Source organism: Pollicipes pollicipes, unplaced genomic scaffold (genome assembly GCF_011947565.3).
Source record: "Pollicipes pollicipes isolate AB1234 unplaced genomic scaffold, Ppol_2.1 Scaffold_2555;HRSCAF=2994_pilon_pilon_pilon, whole genome shotgun sequence".
NCBI lineage: Eukaryota > Metazoa > Arthropoda > Thecostraca > Pollicipedomorpha > Pollicipedidae > Pollicipes > Pollicipes pollicipes.
In genome coordinates this window covers 39,642,142-39,656,993 of record NW_023596136.1, presented here as the reverse complement: position 1 = coordinate 39,656,993, position 14,852 = coordinate 39,642,142, and positions in this window count along the sequence as shown.

The window sequence follows — 14,852 nt, the reverse complement described above, 5'->3', positions numbered from 1 at the left end:
GCCGTCAGTCGTCACGAAAAAGCAGTGTGAAACTTTATCGACCGCCCGCCCGCCTGAGCTTCCACCGAGCCGTAGTTCCGTGGCGCGGTCGCCCTGGGACGATCAGGTGAGGTCAGCCTACGCCTGACGTGGCTTCACCGACGTTTGATCGTCGCCGGTGCGTCATGCGCCGCGGCCCGGCCCGTCGCCGCATCGCCGTCTGATGGCAATAAAAGCTCGCCTCCGCTCGTCCCCGGGCGGGGAACGACCGCCCGTGTCTCCGACAGATGGCACCGCTGCGGCGCTCGCAGCGCCATCTGCGCCGCTGCCGCCGCCTGAATAAAACATGGCGGCCAGCCGCGGCGGGCCGCAATTCGGCAGAAATGGCCCGGCCGCCGACAGCGGGTCGTCCCCCCGGACCGGGCGGCTATCCACAGGTGCAGTCGGCAAAATTAAAGTGTTTACACGGCGCCGCGGCCTGGCCGCTGGCCGCGCCGCCGCGTACACCGATGTGTCCTAAGAGTCCGCTCAACGCTCCAGCAAGAAGCCGACGGCGCGCTGCTGCTGTCCAAATTGGTCTCGGCCACGCAACATCGCAGCGAAAGGGGCAAACAAACCATTGCGGCAGCTATTGAGCTGACGATGGAAGTCGAGCTTGATACTGGGCGGCGGCGCGTCACAGCCAATAACCACTACTGTCACACGGTGGAGACTGTGAAGTCGCGGAAGCGTCCGCGCACCTTTTTTGGACAAATGTTCATTTTAGAGGGCTTGTGGTTCGTTCAAGAGAGCTGCGTTGATGGCCATCAGGCTGGCCATGGGAGAGTTAATGGTCAGACTGATAATGGGGCCAATAACTGTCTGTCGGGTCTACAGTATTCCCCTGCGCTCCAACGTGCGGAAATTACGTCATAAATCTCAGGAATACCCCACACCCCTCCCTAGTTTGAAGAATGCCAGACTTTAATCAAATTGGATCTCCGACGCAAAATGTGCGCCGGGGCACCCGGAGATAAAGTCACGAGCCATTAAACCTCAGTCACATCACCCGATCATGCTCAATGGGAAAGAAGAGAGCTCGCACACCCGTGCTCGCAGGGTACGAGGCGGCCGACGCCTCCACGTGCCGGAGTGCCGCCTCGTGTGTGATTTACTGGACATCGCAAGCCGCCTGGGGAGAGCCGCAGTCATGTGCGGTAGCCGTTGGGGGGGGGGGGGGGGAGGCGCACTGCAGCTGCTGCAGAGAGGGCGTTGTGCGGAGTGGCACGAATTGAGGCCATTGAGAGGGAGGAAGCAATGAGAGGATAGTGGAGGGGTAGGAGAAGGAAAACACGTCAGAAGCACTGATTGTGGCATGGGTTGTCTGCAGCCAACCGGAGCGTAAAGCGTTGTGATAGTCATATCATCAGCAGTACTGAGTTAAGTATGAATGTGCGTCAGGTATATATATATATATATATATATATATATATATATAATATTTATGTATAATCATTCAAATGACAAGCTTCATAAACAGAAAGAAGGGTGAATATGAATTTGCGTTTGCGTTCAACATTCAAGAATATCTTTATGTGTCATTGTGAAAAGCTCTGGCTTAGTTCCTATGCAACCGGATTCTCGCGTTTCTTTCATCACTGGTAAGTTGATGATTGCTTTACTCTTTTTGAGGATAGCCCTCACGCTGATTCTTCACTTGATTTTGAAAACAATGAGCATCTTATCATTAGATTTACGATGAAGGAGTAGCCAGATGGCAAAGTTTCCCTTTTTGGACGCCTTCATCCACAATGAAAACCTTCTCGAGCTTTCCAGGTTGGCACCAATGCAAGCATACTAGCCCTATCTGCCTGTTCAGTCGTGCAAGCAGGTTGCAGGGTGTTAGTGATTAAGCGAACCCATTTCCATGAAATAAAGCACAATTTACTTAAAGGGAGTGTATCTTGTCAAGTAAGTATTTTTGACTGTGCACGTAGGCTGGTAGGGAATTTTCGTTTACAAATTTTAGGCGTCATTGGTTTCCTCAAACTTGCCTCCACCGACGAAATATTGCCACAGCCTCCAAATTTTCTTTGGTTTGTATGGAATAACGAAGTGATTGGGTAACCCCCAAGCAATACTTACTACTAAAAAGTCATCCCAATTGAGAGGGTTCGTTATATCTAGGCAATGCTTTTTCGAGGATGTCACTTATCAACACTGACAGCAGGTTGCGAACGCGACGATGGCGGCAGGCGATTATGTTGATGTTTTTTGTGTTGTTTACATTCAGCTGCACCATGCTCTAGGAAAATGAGATTGTTCTACGTCACCCAGCAACCAAAAAATGGCATTGTCTCTAGTGCGCAGTTACTTGCCACATATAAGCCAATGCATTCGTCCTTTCCTGCCCGTTGATTGGTTTATCTTTTAGGAATGTATTTTGTCACGCACAGCCATCGATGGGATCGATCAAAATAAATAAATAAAAAATGTTGCAAGGCAAGAATGCACATTTAGCAACCAAAATAAACCATAGATAATTGCCAAACTCCCCTTGGGCGTATATTAAAAACTGAAAACATGAGACAACCTCCCTTTAATGTACAGGCAACATAATCCCTATATCACCTCAGCAATCTCGGATCGCCTTAAAGCCATGCCGTGGTCGTGCATTTTCAGAATTGGTATTTTTACAGCTTGGTAACATCTTTCATGCAACTCTTTCGTAATACAAGTTTTCCACAACGTTGTCAAACCGTGACGTAACAACTTTTGTATCGTCAAGTTTGGCATTAAAACATCTTTTTAGCTTTAAAGCGGTGAAGGCGTTAGAAGTGATTTTTTAAAGACTTCAAGCGTGCCTAAATTACCTCAACTATGGAATAGTTCCTTCAATTGATATGTCAGAGTTGCTTTTTTGGTGAAACGTCTTTGGGTGAAACAGTGCACTTTGTTCCCGGGCCATACCGTGACGTGGTACTACGTCGCAGCTCTTAGCAATTCCAAAGCGAGCTCGATTCCAGTTGGCGTTATCATCAACGTCACTCTCATCGGCCTCCCAGATCCCTAGCTTCCCTGCTACAGTGTCCCCTTTTTTCGGACTCATGTCTGCCGGCCGCCTCGCCCAGTCATGTGCTGGGCAGTCTCACCCAGCTATGTCTGCCGGCAATATCGCCCAGCCATGCCTGTTGGCAGTCGCATCCAGCCAGGTCTGCCGGCAGTCTCGCCCAGCCATGTCTGCTGGCAGGCTCGCCCAGCCATATCTGCCGTTCACTTGCGAGCCGCATCGCCACCGAGACGGCAGCTGTCTGCCTGCCGTGACTACCCGAGTGCTTACAAGTAATAAGGCTGTCGCCGACGCGTCTAAACTATCTCATTAATGAGCTAGTTACCAGGAGTGATCTCGTTTTTCTTCGGCATGCGTCAGAGCAGAATTGAGAGATGCCGAATCATTGGATCATCAGATCATCGGATCATCGGATCAATAGGAAACAACGAAATACCCCCCGCGACCACTTCCTTCGCAGCCCGGCGCTTTTACCAAGACTTTTCACAATTGCTGCTGTAGCTCGCCGCCTACAGCGTGGCAGACTATTTGAAGATATGCCTGTCTGCTACGTCCTTACGCCAGAGCTCATTTCAGGGAAACGTGGCATAACGTAAACCGACTTACATGCTCCTGAGTGGGAACTTAGGGCACTTCCGCTGAGGAGCAGTTGAGTGCAGGAGCCTTTTACGGCCGTCAAGTTTGGTCGCGAGCTCCACCTTTTGCAGGCGGCCTCGGCGATCCATCACGGAGTTTCCCAGCGCCAACAAACCGCCGCCGGATAAAGTTGGCGCCAAAAATCCTCGGAGGCGCGCGAGGCGGTAAACAGACGCGGCGTCGCGCGCGCCCGGCGGCGCCCTAAGTCAGGCGACCGCTTCGAGGAGGGAGGCGGGGGGGGGGGGGGGGGGGGCTAACACACGCTGTGCCACTATTGCGCCGGGAGAGAGCTAGTACGGCGCCCACCGGTGCCCATCACCCCCAACTGGCGGCTGCTACGACATAGTAACAGACGTGGCGAGCTGTGGGCGCCGGTAGTTTTGCATCAGCGAGGATGTATGCTGTCGGTCACGAGCTCCACTTCATTGCCGAATTTATTTGGGGGTGAAGTCAACTTTAGTCTACAAGTCAACTTTGCGGCCCGTTTCAAAATGCGGTTGTCAACCGCGCAGTATTTTCCCTCCATTTTTTGTCGAATAAACAGTTTTGAGACAATTATCCGGAGCCCAAAGCAAGTCAACTGCACATGATATCCCCCAGTACCAGCTTTGTGACGTACATTTTTGGGGTGGGTGGGTGGGGGGGGGGGGGGGGAATCGTGAGATCTAGCACATGGTTGCTGAATTTAGTGAGGATGAATTTAGAATTGATGAATTGATATCAGCTCACCCAATAAACTCGACACTTTGTCGTTTTTAACTTTATGAAGGACTTTGACGCGACCCGCAACAGCTGTTTGTGACGTTTGTGAAGTGATAGGGAAACCCCAAAGACCCCACGCGAAATGTACCCACGGACAGATGCGTGGAACGTAAGCTATGTTATATATATATATATATATATATATATATATATATATATATATATGTATATATATGCGCATGTATTTGATCTCAAATCCATCCATCCAATGGCTGTTCCGGATTTGTGTCCAGTACATTATGTCAACACAGTGTAGAAAAAGTTCATTGCATGATGTCTATAATCCAAATATGAAACCAAGTACAGTCCATGCTGTGTTATGCTGTATATTTTAACGTACTTCAAGCACTGACTTAACATTCCTGTGCAATAACCAACGTAGATCGGCACGCTTGTCTTTCCACCCTGTATCCGCCCGGCATTTCGCGAATTTGCGGTGCTGTATTCGCGAGTTGGCATGCCACTATCGAACGTGGCAGGGTTTCATGCGATGTATACCGGCCGCTGATAACCAAGCCGGAGAAAGTAGTTCGTCCCGATTCGTGTCGTTATCTGCATTGCGGCCTTACTAGAGCAATGCCAGGGTGGGCATATTATATCAGATCGTTCTTCCATTGGATGGAATGTGTTCGGCGTTAGTATTAGGAGAGCGCACAACGTCTCTGCGGAGGATCCAATAAAAGAGAAGGATGGCTCCAATGGGGCCCTGGTCCCTCTCAACTCGCTGTATATGGCGAAGCTTTTCACCTTTTTTAATTTGCATGCTAATCACACTACATGCGGACGTTAGCCCACACGATTCGATGCCGGGCTTATCCAGGCGATCCAACAGCTGATGTTAAATGCAATTAAACACTTAAGTTTTAAAGACGGATTGAGGCGAGGTAGTAGCATTTGAATAAACAAGAAAGGTCTTGAGCTACTAGTTTTTTCGGTAACATGAGTTCGAAATTTACGTGCTGAGCTATCGACCTTTAAAATGCCAGGATGAACCAGGCAAAACAGCCTTATAGAGTCAGCGTCGGCTATAGTATACATACAGCACTTGACGTTTTAAGCCGGGCTCATAATCGCCAATGAGTGTGTGTGTGTGTGTGTGTGTGTGTGTGTGTGTGTGTGTGTGTGTGTGTGTGTGTGTGTGTGTGTGTGTGTGTGTGTGTGTGTGTGTGTGTGGTGTGTGTGTGTGTGTGTGTGTGTGTGTGTGTGTGTGTGTGTGTGTGTGTGTGTGTGTGTGTGTGTGTGTGTGTGTGTGTGTGTGTGTGTGTGTGTGTGTGTGTGTGTGTGTGTGTGTGTGTGTGTGTGTGTGTGTGTGTGTGTGTGTGTGTGTGTGTGTGTGTGTGTGTGTGTGTGTGTGTGTGTGTCATTGGGGTTTACGATGCATTCATCTACTGAGGCTACATGGCGCTGCCAGCCTCTCACACTGGCAGGAAGGGCGGGCATCGCGGAGAACCAAACCACGTACCTCTGGCTTTTTTCACACGAGCAGGGTCGTTCACCCATAAACACTAGCGCTGGTGATTATGTGCTATAATAGCACTAGTGAACTCACTTTAATTCAAGAAGTTTGAGCAAGGTTAAGCAAAGAATTACACTTAAAAACCACGACAAGTGAGCAAAAAAGCAATCTTCCGAATCTGTGCACACACTGCCACTATAAAATGTCAAGAACATTCAATCATTCGAGCCCCACAGCGTACAACCCGCCACACGGGTCTATCCCAAAAGCTGCACAAAGCAGAGGCGGCTAAACCGGCAGCTCACCATGGCCCGTACCGATAGTCATATCATAAAGTTACCTAGCTCGGTCATCGCCAACAGCGAACATTGCCCGAACCTCACGAAGATCCGGGAATTTAGAGTAACAGAAATTTGAAGGAAGTGCCATGGTTAACCGCGCCCATGGCCTTCCTCGTAGGTCGGTTCAATTGTTGGCCCATCGACGCTCGATCCATGACTGCAAACGATTTTGAGTGTACACGTGGATTAGAACGCTCAAACGACTTAAGTACTCGTGCCGTGATGAACTCTGAACTCTTTTACCTGAGTCACTCACGCTTAATCACCGTACTCGTGCATGTAAATCGCTCATGTTCCCGAACCGCACGCCGCGTCTGCATTCGATTATCTGCCTGTATTCGATTTTGGAGAGATGCACGAAAATGTCTACTCACCGCGCTTAGCATCCCGCAAGAGAGCACCTCCCACATCCAAGCTGTCCACCAATCTACGCGGGAATCATCAATATATCAGTCCGGAAGATATGCTCTCATTCTGGAGGCATCGTCCGAACCAATAGGAGTTCGTCAAGCAACAGCTGGATCAATCACGGAATTTAATGTTAGATCAGCCACTGCCGACGGCACGTTCATTGCCCAGATAGCTGGCTATCGGGGACTCCCTGAGGTATGACACATCTTTTGTGCAAAGATGCACGCACTTCTTTTGTGTCATTCCAGTGTACTCCACAAATTCGGTTGTATCCACATGGTTTGAACACGCGTGAAACGTGCTCTAAATATGACGCTCTTTTTCTGATGGAATTTTTTTCTGCAGCCCAGAGTTGGGATTAGACCCGAGTCATTTCCGTTCAAGTATCGTCGTGCCGAGGGTACCGTATACCTTCTGCGGGTATATTATATCTTAAGATAATAAGTTCCGGACTCCATGGGTTTGGGTACAAATTCAGTTAAGTTTATATCAACCATATTGAATGGGTGGCTCTAAAAAACGAGCGAAGTCCATGCGATGAAGAACACATATGCATGATATAAGAAATATACGCACAAGCAACACAACCCCTCTCAACTAGATCAACAAGGCATTCCTTACCAAATTTATATAAAAAACATCATGGCACGTGTCGCCATAGACGCATATTCAAAAGAACGCAAGTAGAAGTGTGACGCCTCACATAAATCCGCGAGCAGCTGTTACATGGGGCAGCGGCAGATGACGGCCCGGGCTGATTGAGGAAAGGAAGCTTCTTAAAACAATGAGTCGCTCTCACTAAAGTTGCTGCACAAAAAGGATATGCTGGGTACTGAGAGACTTTTCAAAGATTCATTTAAAACGGCTCAGGAGGTCAGGATAAGTAAGATATCTGGATATCGGGAGAGTGAAGGGCAGTGGAAGTTCAGACAGACAAAATGCGCCGCATTCCTTTAGTGTGGTCGGCCACTACATGTGATATTTCCCTCGAAAACCTCCAAAACCGCGGTACCGGAGAAGGAGCAGGGAGAGTAATCTGTAACTGTGCGATTCGGATGACGCGGAAATAAAAAAGCAGCTTGACGCGACTCATTAACATTGAAGCGGATCATGGACCGTTTGATGTCTTTTCAGCCGGAAAATTTGGGTACTCTGCGCAGAGGCCTGCGGAGTACGTGCGGCGGATGTCAGCAACCGTCACTGCCTTTGAGATGATGTGTGGGGTGATCGGCGAAGGCAACCACTGATGTCGTCACTGTTGCACCACCTTTGAGATGATGTGTGAGGTGACCGGCAAAGGCCACTACGGATATCTCACTATTTCAAACCACCAAGTGATTTAGGGGAGTGACATGTGTCATTTTGGGATGACACATGTCAAAGTCCTTGTTAATAGTTATAAATTGCATAAAGGTCCATGCCGCTCTACGTCGGTGTTTGGTTAGCATAGTAAGCCGTACTGCAGCTCCAAGCACATCCGGAACTTTGATCATGTAACTGAACCATCGTTTCGGAACTAACTCACGTTTTGTCTCACGGTGGTTGTAAATGGGTTTTGAAAGCTACGTGCCGGCCGGTTCATTTGACTTTCTGGAAGCATTCGTTTCTTTCTACTTTTCTGTGTGCCATAAAACCTCATTGTAGGCCACTGGCCTGGGTCGGCCTTGAACTGCCTCTGGTTCGACAACTAGTGACCTAAGAAAAACGTCAGCAGCATATAAGAGTGGTCGAGTGCAGTATTATTATGTACCTGGCTGTCAACTTCCTGATTTAGCAGCTTCATTGAATGCGACGGGCGGAGAGCCTATTTGCAGCTCGTTCAAATACAAATCATTGGGCAAAAAAGATAGATGACCTAATGTGACTCTCCTGTGGCCTCAAATCAACGAGTGACTGGGCCTTAAGTCATTGAGGACTCCATAACATATGTGACGAAACTTCACTTGTCGCTTTAACTCCATTCGGTTCCTGCATTACAGGTAGCGGATAACCGTCCACTCCTCCCCCCCCCCCCCCCCTCCGCCACTACAGTCTAGTCTAAGTTGGTGGACCCCGTCATGGTGTGGGTTAACGAACGCACGCGCAGGACATAAATTACCTTAAGCTGTTGCGCTTTGTCTTCGGCCATAAAGCTATAGGCGAAGACGATGCCATAAATTCATAATAAAGTACTGCTATGTAACTCGCGTCCCACTGGGACCGAGCTGAATTTGGCCTAAACCCTTGCAGCATTCCTACCGCTGAGGCCTCAGGCCATGCAAGGCTTGCTGAACAGCGATAATTTTGCAACCCCAACGCTCTATCCAAACAGCACTGTCCAGCCTAGCTGTCGCGGCTTCTAAAGGCTAATGGCTTGGTACCCGCCCAGTGCAGTTCCATGCTGGTTTCAGCAGCAACAAACGCGGTTGCTTGATATTGAAGCCGTAGGCCCTTGCATATAAATTATGCAGTTTGGCGTGATTTTGTTATAGCATTGGAATTTAAACAAACATCCTATTTTCCCTTCCATCAAGATGGCAGTAAATGTTCCCAACGCTCAGATTGCTCCCCCCCCCCCCCTCCTCCCCAGCAGTCGTCGAAATTCTACACTGGTCTCGACGATCAGGCATCGCAGCGACATAATGCCAACATATTCTGAATGCGAGGAGCACGGACAATCGTATCAGCTTAGGCGTGGGCTGCTATGTGCAGTCGGTCTTGCGCTCTTTTGCGCAAACACAGCCCCGTCTGTTTTGGGACTCTTTGAGTGACTCTCTTAGCTTTTAAAGCCGAACTAGACAAAGTCGTGACTCTGGTTCGTTAACTAAAGCTTACATGGCTGGCCAGACCAGCCATAGACACATCGAATTCACTAGATTTCGAGCGCACGCCTCTCTACCTGTTCGCATTCACTTGGCGGCAGGCATTTGGATGCACAATTGGCATCAATTGTTTATGTCTAATGTTATCCACATGATGATAACGCAAATTGTTCCGTGTAGATGTAGCAGTGTTCAGAAGAGGTTTCCTATTCAAAACAAAATTTTAGATAAGTATGTATCATAAGACTGTGTTTTGTGATTACCCTGATATGGCTATTTGTTTTTTTTAATCGGACCCGTAGTTTGCAAGCTTTCAGAGAGGGCGAGGCAGCCCCTTTCCCGGAATAGGTGCAATGGAGAGCACGCCCGGACAAGGGTTAAAGTTTTTCTTACCCAATCCGTTGTATCGCAAGACAGCTGATATGACCCGCGCTGTCGAATGTACGAAGTCGCAGCCTGCGAGCTGAAAAGAACTATCCAACTTTCCTCAGTCGCATTGAACATCTCATCGACCGTGAGTTCTTCAACGACAATTCGTGAACAACGTCGCTCATAGAAAGAAAACAAAATGAAAACGTTCATAAACATGCCCTTTTCAGTTGCTCTGAAAATCCATCATTTGAGCCCTCCTTGTAAAATAATGACCTGCCGTGCACAAAGCTGATAACGACGGTGTAGGAGAACGTCACTGTGTCCAATTCTCTCCTACAAGGAATCGTCCAATAAACTTTTTGCGCGAGCGGGCATTCACATTTGGAGTCAGTATGTCTTATCATGATGTATGTGCCGCTGAGCGTCTAGCTGCCAGGTAGGCTGGTATGCATTAGGATGACCCGAATCCTCGTGACGGTCGGCCACGCGTTTTCTTAGTTTCCGTTTTGTTCATCTTGCATCACCCAAGACGGAATAGCACACCAGCTGCACAGCGATTTCACCGCGCGACCAATCAATGTCGGTGTGGGAAGTGTTTACGTAAGCGCTAGTCTGATCCTTTGCTGATTGGCTGGAGGTAAGGGTCCGGCTTCTGGGTCAGTCCGGGCTGACGCGGCCAAAACAACGCATGAGGTCGGTCAGCCAGCTGACGACAAACATGGTTATCTAACGAGCGTGCGCTATATTTTCGGACTACATTCATTCGTGTAAGCTGCGACGCCGCGGTCTCAGCCTGGTTACAGACAGACATAAAGGGCAAAGGATGCGTCAGGGGACCAAGGAACTTGCGGTGGCGTGTGATCGCATTCAACTGAAGAGCCTCGAGCATTCACCCCCAATCCCACCTTGCAGCTGTGCCCTCTCAACATAAGATGTCATGTTCACGAAGACCTTGAGACATGCAAGCGTGCAGTAAACCTACAGGCAAATATCAATATTTCGTACGTGTAATTCTTCACAATGTTTGTGCCTCATCATCTGGTCAACACGTTCAAAGAAAACACCAAAATAGATGGCTAGCACCGTGAATTAAGGCTTATCTACATCATCTAAACAACAAAGTTTTGTCTGCCCTCTGTGAATGCATCACCTGTTTGGTGTAATCGTAGAGGGAGACGCTCGCCAGAACACCGCGATCGCGCCATTAAGCAGAGCTAAAATACGAAAATGTGCTGCTCAATAACCAATACCAACACCGCAATCAGGCACATAGCCAAAACTGCCCTCATAGGGAAGAGAGCGGGTGCAAAATTTTATCCCGAACTCTGCGAACCCTTAAACCGGATTTCTGCGAAATCATCCGATGTTTAGCATAAATCTCTTGCCTGGGGGGAGGGGGGGGGAGTAGGGCACCTTGACCCTCCCCTCGGCTACGTCCCTCATAATAATGCCCCTCCCACCGTACTTTTACAGACCGACTAGTTCAACGAACGCCGCTCCTGCTTGCCAATCTGCAAGGACGGCAAGGCGCGATCAAGTTGTGATGAAACAAGATTTGAACGCAATATAAGTCAAGTGGTGACGATCCTGTTCAGACACACTGTGCTCTTATAAACGATGCCAGCGATGGTAACACAGGATAGCTCTACATGATACCTAATACATCATATACATGAGGCGAAATTGGTGTTGAGCTGACTTCTTGGGCCTTTTTTATTCCAGACATTTGCAAATGCGCACAAAGAACAGAAGCTGCTAGGGCAAGAAAATTACAAAATGGTCTATGGCTCCCTTTTACAATTCTTCATCGTTTTCACATATACATGCACCGCCAGGACGTGTCGACCGGCTTCCGTCCACTGTACGCCGCCGGTGCTGGCTGCCGCCGCCGTATGCTGCGGCTCAGCCCGGGTCACTTTGGGCCACTTCGGGTCACGCTCCTGACTGAGCGCAGCAGCACGTGCCTCATCGCCTTCGATTGGCCGGCAAGGCCGCTCGCGGGCAGCGAGGGGATGAGGAGGCTGTCAAGGCATAAAACACGCACATTCAAACGCGCGTGTAGTCTTTCACAAAGCAACGCGGCGTGAATGGCTCGCATAAAATTCTTGCATTGTGGTAAACGTGACAGTGCATTTCTGATACGTCTTGGGCCTCCCGAGAAATCGTTCGACGCCGCCACGTTTGGCTGGGGGCAGTAAGACCATGCAACTGGTGCGAGTCCAAATGACCGGCTCAACCTGCGTGTTTGGTCTTGGCTGGACCCACTTAAGCTTGGTGACGGGCGTAATTAATGTAATTAATGGAGGAGTGGCAGCACGGAGCAATACCTGTCAATGCCTAGCGTGCCTGCATGAGAGGACTTAGCCATAGGCCAAAGTGGACCTTGCCTCGGCCTCAAAGCCCTGCCATGGTGACGAAAAGGCCTCAGTGAGGAGAGGCCCCGGGCATTACTGGCCGTCCCAATACAGTTTAAAGGCACGTCAAGATAAGACAGTAGCAGCACCCTTATTCCTCATAGAAGAATAAAAATAATTGAGATATAGGTGCGCTGATATTTCTGCAACCTGCCTTCATGGAAACGAATAACAAAAGTAAAGTCCGTTTACCATCCATATTTTCCAGCTTTTTCATTCTATCTAATCTACTTCTGCTTCTCATTTTGATAGAGGCATGTTGTTGAAATATCAACGCATCTATATCTCCATTGTCCTGGTTTTTTTTCTACGTGAAATGAAGGTATTATAGCTTGCATTTATATATATATATATATATATATATATACATACATGCATATGTGTATATATATATATATATATATATATATATATATATATATACATGCACTTAGCAATTAGCCGCACGACCACGTATATTGCCGGCAAGCACGTCTTGTCAGTTCAATGATTCCAACATTGCTGCGTTATTTCCTGTTGTGTGATACGTTCTCCGCAGTTGTTTACCGCGTCCATTGTCAGCGGATAGGTAAACCTGTGTTAGCTGCGTGCAAGAGAACCAGTGTAGAGTGCACCAGGGACTCAACTTGAGAACATGCTGGAATCTAACGCAGGGATTCGCGCTATCCAGCGCCCAGAGCGCACCCATTCGCACAGCGCGGCGCCTCGTCTGTTTCTGATGGGGATCGTGCGGCGACCTCTGCCTGCAGCGTCAACGCCGGCTAAGGGCGTGGCCCGGAGCTGGCGGCAGAGCTCAGCCACGGCCTGAGCTGGGGTCAACTGAGCTGAACCGAACCAAACTGAACCGATGAACTGAGCCGGCCGCCGCACCGTTCTCGTGAGCCGATTCACGGCCGGCGGTCGTACAGCCGACGGCCGTGCATCGATCCGGCATGAGGACGTCGCAGCATGCCGACAATGTAAAGTCGCTCCGGACGTTAGCGCATGGCGTGTCCACCGGCGATAAACGCCGCCGGCCAGTGCCATTCGGAGGTATTTCTTACGCCCATCCACTTATTGTTACAACTCATTCGCCGCCATTACTTAGGCTCGCGTCCCGCAGCTGGAGGTCGTTTTTCACGTTCTTTCGTACCAACTGCCGTCCGACACGTCCGTTCAAATGTTAATGACTTCTTTCCCCAAACGCTTGGGCGTATGATTTATTCATCGCCCCGTCACAGAGCTTGGGCTGCCTGCAGCGGCGATCAGAGAACACCGCGTCCCGTAGGAAGGTGGCGCGAGGCTGCCATTAAGTCCCCCTACCAGATGCCATTGCAGCGGTGATGTGCGTCAAGTGACACGTGTCCAGTATGGTGACACTGCTGCATGATTAAGAGATGTTTTGGTGCACCGTGTCTGGTTGTTCACGGGTGGCATGGTTCAGCAGGGTGAGTCGGACAAACGGTTGGCTCACTTCGTTCCCGGTGTGGCGAATAAACCATAGCACGTGTTTTCCACTATGAGTTCCTGACAGCTATCATGGCATTGCCCTACCGCGCATGCACACCAACAAGGCAAGCTGCCTCCTTCCTCAGATTTTCACGATGGTGAGAACATCCCCTGACCCGCGATCAACTCCAGCCTCCAATCGCTAATCCCCGTGATCGCTCGCGTGTGGTAGCGAGAGGAGGGCGCCAGGAGGAAGCTCCCGTCCCCTCTACCCACCCTGCACTCTCCCGCACCTGGCGTTCGAGCCGCGATCCGGCTGAGTCCCGGAGCCGAGCGCAGCCCGACCGGCGGGCGTGGGCGCGGCCAATCACACACGCCTCGATTTACCGCCGCACTTGGCCGGCGCCGGCGGCCTCGGCCGCGCCGAACACGACGATTGGCCGCGTCGGCGGCGACGATCGGCCGCGTCGGCGGCGACGATTGACGGCGCGCGGCTGGAAGCGCGCCGCGCCGGCCGCCGCCGCTTTGTCACCGGCGACAGAGGTGCCAGCGCCGGCCGATGTCTCGGCGGCAATCACGCGCGGCCAGCGGCCACTCCAGTGGCCCGAGACGGATAGACGCGCCCCGCTTCACGCGGCCGGGCGATTGCGCCTGATCAGTTGGCAGCCGGCGTGATTACCGCGCGGGTATCACCGTCCCCCACGGGCCGGCCGAGGGGCTGCACAAAGCCGCCGGCACGAGCGGGGTCCGCGCCGGCCCGGGGGCCGCGCCGCTGATTGCCGCCCTCGGCACGGATCGCCGCCGGCGCTTTGAGCGGCGCGGCCGCGTGACGCCACGTGCGCCGCACGGCGCCGGCGGTCGTGGCGGCACGTGGCGCGCGGGCGCCGGCGCTGTTCTCCGAGCGAGCGTGTTGTTTCAGCGGCGGATGGTCGGGCGGGAGCGGCGCCACGCGCGCCGAGCTCAGGGGAGAGATGTCGACCCGTAGCGGCGCCTGCTGGACGAGGCGAACTCTATCGACCAATGAGACGCTGCACGGCCCGCGTTCTTCACTGTTCGCGACACCGCTGAGGTACGAGGTCCGGCGAATGTGGACATCAGGTCCCATTCTCTTCAAGGTCTGAGAAGCGACGCTTTTTGGGAGCACTGCACTTTGACACAAGGACGGCGGTGGTCACCAACGAATCCACCGATTGCGGGACGGCT